The 8,954-nt window shown below is 40.5% G+C and overlaps 1 protein-coding gene across 3 annotated transcripts in view; it reads left to right on the forward strand.

Annotated features, from left to right (window-relative positions):
- IRS1 (insulin receptor substrate 1) overlaps positions 1–8,245 on the forward strand; it is a 58,719-nt gene extending 50,474 nt beyond the window's left edge. For all 3 annotated transcript variants that reach the window (XR_002781299.1, XR_002781300.1, XM_011364075.2), the window contains one exon: positions 3,775–8,245. The gene's annotated coding sequence lies outside the window, so the exon portion shown is untranslated. The remainder of the gene's footprint in view (positions 1–3,774) is intronic.
- The last annotated feature ends 709 nt before the right edge of the window (positions 8,246–8,954 follow it).

An 8,954-nucleotide genomic window follows, 5' to 3' on the forward strand; every position in this document is an offset into this window, starting at 1 on the left:
GGCATAGTTTAAGTGGGTTGAGTCCAGAAGATGTAAATTCCTACTGGATGCAATAATGTAATAATCCATAGGTCTCAAGTAGCATTGCTCAAGTGTTGACTTATTTGATAATGCTTTAAAAATTACATTTTTCATCACTGGGAACAGGATTAGGTGGGTTTTATCTTACGAGACGACACACGGAAGGGTACAGTAGATGCTGATGTGGTGATGAAATTTTTGTCAAAATGTAATTTCCTGCTGCTAAATCTCATGACAGGTGCATCATATTTCTGGGTTCAGAAGTTATTCCCCAGTGATGTAACGAGAGGAAATGTATCACAGGAGCGTCACCATTTGATATTTGCACAGTTCTTCTCCAAGGAAGCGTTTTGCTTTTTTTGTTTCCAGTGTATGCGTGTGACAAATGAGTTTTTGTATTTAAAATGTCGTGGCAATATTCGCCTCCTATGGTCAGTGTGAGTCAATTACACGTACCTGTACCCATGTCTTCCTTTTCAGTGCTTATTATAGTTTTTATCATTGCATTTTTATTTGTCACTCCACGGACGTTTGTTGAATTGAATGACTGCAGGAGCCTAGTATGGGTATTGCTTTTTTTTTAAAGCAAATTTCTAAAGTACAAAAAATGTATGATCTACATGTTTGCCTCTCTTCAAGTGAGTTGCTTCATTCAATCAAGCTCAGCCCTTTTTGATTGCAAGGAGAGGAGAGGATATAGGCAGATCAACTTAAGTCCGCACAGCATGTGCTAAAGGTCTGTCTGATGTTATGAGCGTTCCTTTCCAATGTAACTCACCAGAGCAATGGCGAGCAGCTCTGTTTTGGGAACTCGAGTATTAGAGTTCTTTGGCTTTAGATAACACCTCTCTGGGAACCAGTATCCAGCTTAATCATCTCCTGTATTCACCGTATCTGGCTCCCGGAGGTTTTTGACTCTCTCCAAAGATCAGATGGGCCCCCCAAGGGCCAAGACTAGCTGCTATAGAGACCATTCAAAAGAATATGCCCAAGGCTGAGAAGGCAGTCCAAAAAAGGAGTGAGAACTAGAGAAGGCATTCCAAAAATGTTGAGAACAATGGCTGCATGATCGGAATAAGTATGCAGACCTCCAGGTGGCTGCAGTGGGGGACAGTCTTCACCGAGGGGTATCTGTTAAAAATCCATATCATTACTCTGTAGCTAAACTTACACACACACACACACACACACACACACACACCCTTGTGCAAAGATAAACAGATGTGATCTTCAGACGTTTCCTTTAAATATTTCGTTTCTCTTGCCCGTGTATAGCCATTTCTATCCCCTCCAGGACAGCGTTACCTTCCACTTGCTTTCACTTTTTCATGGAGCTGATGGCACCCGTAGGTACCATTAGTGACTGAGACCTGTGTGTTGATCAGGATTCATGATACAGGGCTTTGAAAAGTAGTAGGCTAAGACTTTGGAGGGAAGGTATGTGATGGAATGGACATGTCCTTTTACTTCCTGCCCTTTGAACATACACACATAATTACGGGGATGGTTTCAGAGTGTCCCAAAGCAATAGCTTTCAACATCCAGTGAAGCTATATGTTTTTCTCAACTCCTAGGGCTCCCGGTCTCTGCCCTGCTACATCCATGCAGGTTGGCACATGTGATGACAAAGTGGATAGAGTTTGTTCTTGTGCTTAGCTGTTTGTGCAGCCATTCTGAAGGAGAGCCAGATAGAAAATGAAAAGCACACACATGGCCTTCACTTTTCCTTTATTTTACATTCGGCGGTTTGTCTGTCTGAGCCCTTCATTGACGCATGGCCTTCCTACCTAATTTTAGGCCCAGTGCTGTGAAGCTGTGTTCAGCTGTACCTAGATATTCTGGTAGGAACGTTCTCATAGATCACAACATGATTTCAGGAGAAACTCGAAACTGAATAAGAGATCTGTAGACCGTTGTCTGGGGTTTATGAAAGGGTGGGTTTGTCTTTCACTTGTAGAAACCACACAAGGTAAATTCTTTTCTCTGGCAGTTTAAGGGATAGGCCTGTAGTGCTTTTAGTTTTTACATCAATGTCTTCATGTCGAGTCTTTATGTAAAAGTAGAAAAATAGACTTTACCTGTTGTTTAGGAACAGAGTTAATATTTTAAAATAAAAAAATCTCCACATAAAACTAGAGTCCTCATTTGGTAAATTTCAACTTAGCTGAAAGCTATTATGTAAGTGGTGAGTACAGCTGTCTCAGCCATGCTCTGCTTCAAGATGAGAGAGAAGAACAGGTACATCGCTCCACGTTTCATTGTGTGGATTTTAGAATTCACCGCTACCTTTTTAGCTGACATGGATTATCACTGCCACACTTCCATCATATCACAAAGCACGTCCTCGTTGTCCTTATGCTTAGATAAAGGAGTCTTGGCCTCATGTTCAGAGTTCTTCACCAGCTACCCCAGTTTACGTTTGCAGACTTTAACTCTTTCTACCTCTTTTCAGATGCCTTGTGCTCCAGTGAAGCTCGTTCTTCATTTGGCCTGTCTGTGGCTGTGCTCTCATCCCCCTGGGCCTTGTTTGATCATATGCTATCAGTGGGAAATGTGCTTTGTCCTTGTCTTTCATGCAACTCATATTTAGTGAGTACCTGCTATGTGCCAGCCCTTGTGCTAAGCTCTGGAGATGCTAAGCTAAAGCAACATAGACAAAATCCCTGTTCCACATCCCCAAATTATTTCTTACTTCCAAACCAAGTCAAGTGTGTCAGCCCTTATACTCCTAGCTAGAAGAATTTTTTTTTTCTCTTTCTCTAGGCATCTAGAGCTTTCTTTCTGTGCATGGAATTCACCCCTGTCTACTCTGCATTCTCTCCATTTACGAATGGAACTTACTTACCTTCCTTTCTAGAATTTCTAGAAAGCAGAATTCAACTTTATATCCTCCATAGTACTTAATGCAATCATTCTATTCATTCAACAAGCATTTATTGATTAACTACTCTGTTTAGGACTTTCTGTAAATATTGATATTTATATTGAACTTCTGAATGCATGAAAAATGTGGGCCTCAGAAGGACTCTCTAATGTTGATATTTGAGACCGGAAGAGGCTTTATGAGGTTGGAAAATGTGCCTCCTCTTTGCACGAGAACAGATAATTCCCCTCGAGGTCTGTCTTCTTGAGTCGCATAAAAGAAACTTTGTACTTCTGCCAGAATAACTTAATTCTATTAAACCTAAATCAGAATTTTTTTTTTTCATTTAATGATTAACTAGGCCTGTCTTTCTCAGGTCTCTTTTTGTATCTAAAATTTTCATGTCAAGCAATGTCCCGTTAAAAACTGATTCAGATTTTATAATGTTAAGCCTTTTGCAACATCAAATTCTAAAATTTGCAGTTGACTTTTAACAAAAAGAAGATTGAGCACAGCCTGACTCTAACCTGCTTACCATATTTTAAAGTGGTTTTACACAGTAACTAAATGTACATTTTTGTTTTGATCATAAGAACATCAAAGCATTGTGATTTTTGTGTTGCTAAGCCTCTGAAACCTCCAAATCACATTGATTTGTTTACTGACTTAATATTGACTATTTTGAGTTTGTGATTGCTTTACCCTTGCATTTTGAAAGAAAAAAGAAGTTAAATACAGTTTGTTGATTTTATTTAATCACACAGTACTGTTTGTGCCTGCAACTTCAGTTCAACCGACATGCCCGTTTTTTAAAGCAAAACCCTAAAAAAGTAATTGAACGTGCATTTTGAGATGTCTGTGGTGACAAATTCTTGCCTTTTCCTTTTCAGAATGAAGACCTAAATGACCTCAGCAAATCCTCCTTTAACTCATGGGTACCCAGACTCTAACTATTTCGTGATCCACAACCAGGACCTCACATCTTCCTCCTCAGTAGATGGTACGATGCATCCATTTCAGTTTGTTTACTTCATATACAATCCTCAGGAGTTCGTTGACTGAACTGCACGTTCTATATTGTGCCAAGCGAAAAAAAGCACTGTGACATCGGAACAATGAGTCTGCATAAACTTCATCTTCAACCTTAAGGACTTAGCTGGCCACATGAGCTGATGTGCCCACCATGCCACGAGAGAATGGGTTTACTCTCATTGCATATAACAAGACACATTTCATCTGCTGCTGAAACCGCATACGACAAAGCATCGTTGTAAATTATTTCACGCAGAACAGTTCGCGTTGGGTGGAGAGAGTATTAAATATTTAACGTAGGTTTTGATTTATACGTGTAATTTTTTTTAATTAAAATGTAATTTTTCTTATAGCACACATCTTTTTTTTTCTTTTTTTCTTTTTCTTTTTTTTTTTTTGGATGTGGACCTGAGGTATACAAGTGTTCTGTTGTAAAGAGTGGAGCAAATGCTTAAAACAAGGCTGACAGGAGTAGATTAGGATACGGCCCTTGTTTTAAGATTATAATTCAGAAAAATAATATAAGAATCATAGTGCCATAGATGGTTTTCAATTGTATAGTTATATTTGCTGATACTATCTCTTGTATTATATAGCCCTGATGTTGAGCTGAGATCCTTACAAGAATTGATCTTAATTTTGTATTTTTCCTGTAAGGCAGTAGGCCATGTTAATTAAACTGAAGAAGGATATATTCTCCTGGGTGTTTTCAAGGGTCAGCTAAAAATTGGCAATTGAATGGAAGCAAAATTCTAAGAAAAGGACATCAGAGTCTTCCGTTGTACATACTGTAAAGAGAAGGAGACATGGGCGATCCCTCTGGAATGAACAATGTGGGTGTTTGTAAATTCTGGAATTTTTTTTTTTTCTATTCCTAATAAACTAGACTGTTGATCTTTTCTTCTTCCCTTCCCCCCACTTCTGTAAGCTTCTTGCTCCAATGCCACCATTTTCTTCTGTGCACACATTAGGATATTTCGTTTCCGGCATGGTCTCAAGAAAGATGGCCAGACAAGTGAGTACTTGTCTTGAATTTCTAACCAGAAGTGTTTTTTTTTGTTTGTTTGTTTGTTTGTTTGTTTGTTTTTATCATGACTAGTGCTACATGTCACTTTCTTTAAGACCTTATGTCCTGTTTTCTGACAACTTCTAGTGTTACATTATTTAACCAAATGCAATTTGGCCCATCTGCCCCGATGGGTACTAGTTTATTAGTGATAAGTTAACAAAACCCAGTGTAGAGAGAGCCCATCAAAAAGCTTAATGACCTGCTATTGGGACATCTAGCCAGTAGTGAAAATGTCAATCCTTTTCTTCTTTGAGAGAAAGTACACCCATTTTGGATTTTTTTCCTTGTGAAAAAGAAATGGCAATGAGCGCACTTAAAGAGATTGCCTACAGAGTTTTTAACCTTTTTTTACCAGGACACTTCCTATAGGTTAAGTGAACGAATGCCAGTATCGGGCTCCCTAAGAGTCTGTGTAAACTCTGTATCAGAAATTCCGAGACATACTGTTGAGAAGAGCAACATTTTATTTCTCCGAAGGGTTGTACTCACTCCCTGGGTGGGGGTGAGGCCACACGGAGGGGGCCAGGGTTGGGGTGCCCTTGCAGTGGCTGCTGCCCCTTCTCACCTGGCCAGGGGACCCTGCTCTACTCGAAAGGGAGTGGAGATAAATGGAACCCCTCACACTGCTGAGGCCTGTGTTACTGTTAATTCAGCCAGATGGCATGGACCTCACAGACAGTTGTGCAATGTTCATTGTTGCAGATTCTAATCATTTGCATGCTCATCAATTTCCAAGATAAATCGGTCTGTAGGCATAAGAATCCATTGTTTTCAAGGAACTTGCTGAATTACATCATTTCCTATGAGGAGAGAACACTACCAATTTTTTAAAAATCTGATATGAGAGTTTTTTTCTACTCTTTTATGAAAAAGACTTTGTTGGTCAAACTAGCTTTCATTTTTCAAGTATTCTGACTCATACTCTTGTTAGAGAGAAATCAGCGAGCAAGGTCAGCCCCCGCCATTCTTCTGTAAAGCTGGTTATTTCTCAAGGAACCTAAACTTGGAATCTTTATTACCAAGATACCTCTGCATGTGGAATTCTCAGCGTCTTTTGGGTGAGAACAGAAATGAACAGACTGGAAAAACTCATCTCTTGGTTTCTATTTCTCTGCTGTTTTGTTTGGTCAGATAGCGTAAGGGTAAAAATTCTTATTGAAGCTGCTGCTCGTTGGCCCTGAGCTGGGTTCGAACTTCCCCGATTTAAGACTGGAAGTTGCTGGTATTTAAGGCAAAAAACTCATGCTCTGGCTACATGAGGGGTTGGTCTTGATCGACATCAGCTTCTAAGTCCTTAAGTCCTTGTGTTTGGTTCCTCTTGAGGAAAGTCGGTTTGTATCCGTTTCCAAGTGTTTATAGCCCAGCTAAGGGCTTACGTTAATGAGGCTTCTAGTGGTCTCCGGCAGAGTTTTAAAATTCTCCTTTGTAGAAAGAACAAATAGGTTTCGTGAATTCGATGATATCTTCATTCAGGGCAAAAAAAAAAAAAAAAAGATCCTAGAACCAGCCAGAAGTGAAGAAAAGCCATTAATGATCAACTGCCTGAGTCAATAATGACAAATCAGTCCCGATGTTACATTTGTGACTTTTCTTGCTAACTTTCAAAGGTCAGGGACTCTCTTGACTAATCTAGGTTGACTACAAAAATGGATTTACTAAAAATCACCTAGCCAGAAGGAGAGATTTTTAACCTTTCTTTCCCTGACTATTGTCTTCTGGCTGTCTTTTAAATTTGAGACATACTAAGAAAAACAACTTTACTGTAAGAACCAGTATTTTACAGTCCTGAAGCCCTGTTGTGTTCCATCTTGCACGCTGCGTGCAATGTGCCACGTAGTTGAAAACTTTTATTTACTGAAGGTGGTTTACAAACAGGGGAAGAGAGCTCATTTTCCTCTGACGAATAGAGCCATGAAAAATGGGATAGATGCAACGTGCTCCGACCGCTTTGGCCGAGCTCTGTGCGTCAGTCCATCATGCAAGGAGGTGTTGAAACCCCAGACACTGGGAATTAAGACCTTGATTGGGGAGAGACAGAACCCTTTGGAAGGCGTGCGAAGGGGAATGATGGATGAAAGCCAAATATGAAATCGCTTCTTTGCAATGACTTGACAGGGGAGTGAGTGTTCCTAGGACACAGTGAATGTTAGTTGGCAGGAACAATGCACTCACATAGACTGCCGAGAAATGAGAGGAAGAAGCATGTGCTTCTAGGGATATGAAGAAAAAGGACCTCGCCAATACTAAGAGAAAGACCTCCAGTCTGTGAGATCAGTTAGGGAGAGCCAAAGCATCCTTCTCGTAGTCAGTAGAAGGTGAGGGGTTCCACACTGGTGCCCTTGAGCATTTTCAAAGCCAAGCCCAGGAAACCCCGGAAGTCCTCTCCAACGTCCAGAAATCAGTCTCCTAAGTGTAGGTAGGAAATGTGTGGATCAGATGGCATGTTGGGGTGTCCCTCACTCCTTGTCACCAGAGTATCAAGTTAGGTGCTGGGAGGAGGCAGAGTGATATTGATGGTGTTTGACCCTCCTCTTGGGGGAATTTTTCAGTAATAAAGAGCTTATAATCAAGTATTAAGATTAGAAAAAGTGTGACTTAGCTGGGGAGTTGTCTTTCCTGGTTTGTTGATGACTTGGCATTTGTGACATATACACCAAGAGATCTGGTGTTTTAGACTTTTGCCATTCACCTGGCATTTCAGTTTCTCTGCTATGTGGTTAATTTTCCCAGTGTTTACCAATAAGCCACATAATAGGACAACTTCAGTAAACAGGAAAATTTGTATTTATATAGACATCTTTTGTGCCGTTATTATTTTTTTCTTTTTAGAACTTTGCTATTGGCTTAAGAATGTAGTTCCCGGAATAATTTTTCTTACGAAGCTCTTTCCTTACACCTCTTGGCTACAGGGTGGGCCAAATTAAATACATATATATTTTTTCATTTAATGTATGTGCGGTTTGATTTATCATCTTAAGATGGTGGTGCTGCTCATGGTGCTACTTCATCTGTATACAAAAGGACCAATGCATGGTCTATATTGCTACCAAAACATTTATTGTATATATGTGTATAACATGTATTATGTATATATGTAATGGGTACCAGGCCAGGTATATATTTTTATTTGGAAGTGTTTCACTTTTCCAAGTTTTCTTTATAGTGTTATGCTTATTTTCAGTTTTTTGCCCCCCTGATTCTGTCTGGTACTTAGAACTGTAGTGTCTTCATCATTAATTAAAGAAAACTGTCTAAATGAAGTCATGGATGTGAATGCTAGTGGTCCTTAATGTCTTTGATTACGGGATGTGGAACAGAAACTGCCAATTAAAATTTGCTGGGGCATTTGATTGAATAATAGCAGTGTACACAGTTTAACATACTTTAATAAATGGAACAGATAGGTTGGCTTCCCTCTTCAGTTGGCTTTCAATGGCCGCGAGTGGAGAGAAAAAGACCTCCGAAAACATTGAAAGCTATTTTTGTTGCTGGTAGTGCAGTGGGAAGAGAGAGGGGAGCAGAAAGATGTGTTCTGTTAATGGGCACTTAGACCAGCCACGTCAGCCTTCAGCATGCACAGAGGCCCCCGAAGAGTTGTTCAAATGCAGATTACCACTGAGGGACCTGGGGTGGGGCCTGCCTGAGATTCCTTATTTCTAAGCAGCTCCCAGGGGCCCAGTGCCATTCATCTTGGTCTATACTGATGGCACTGAGTAGCAGCCCTAGCCACACTTTGGCATCCTCTGGGTAGCTTTCAAAAAGCTCGATGGCCAGGCTCACTCCGGGGATGCCGGCCTACTTCGTCTGGGGAGAGGCCTGGGCATCTGTCATAGCTGCTGCTGCCTTCTGGGCCCTCCAGAAGATTCTAGTACATGATCGAGGGTGAGAACCACTGTTGCAAAGGGTTGTCCCAAACCAATTACTGAGGTCACTTGTTAGAGACGCCAATTGCCTGGAGCTGTCCAAGAA

Source organism: Pteropus vampyrus, unplaced genomic scaffold (genome assembly GCF_000151845.1).
Source record: "Pteropus vampyrus isolate Shadow unplaced genomic scaffold, Pvam_2.0 Scaffold93, whole genome shotgun sequence".
NCBI classification, from domain to species: domain Eukaryota; kingdom Metazoa; phylum Chordata; class Mammalia; order Chiroptera; family Pteropodidae; genus Pteropus; species Pteropus vampyrus.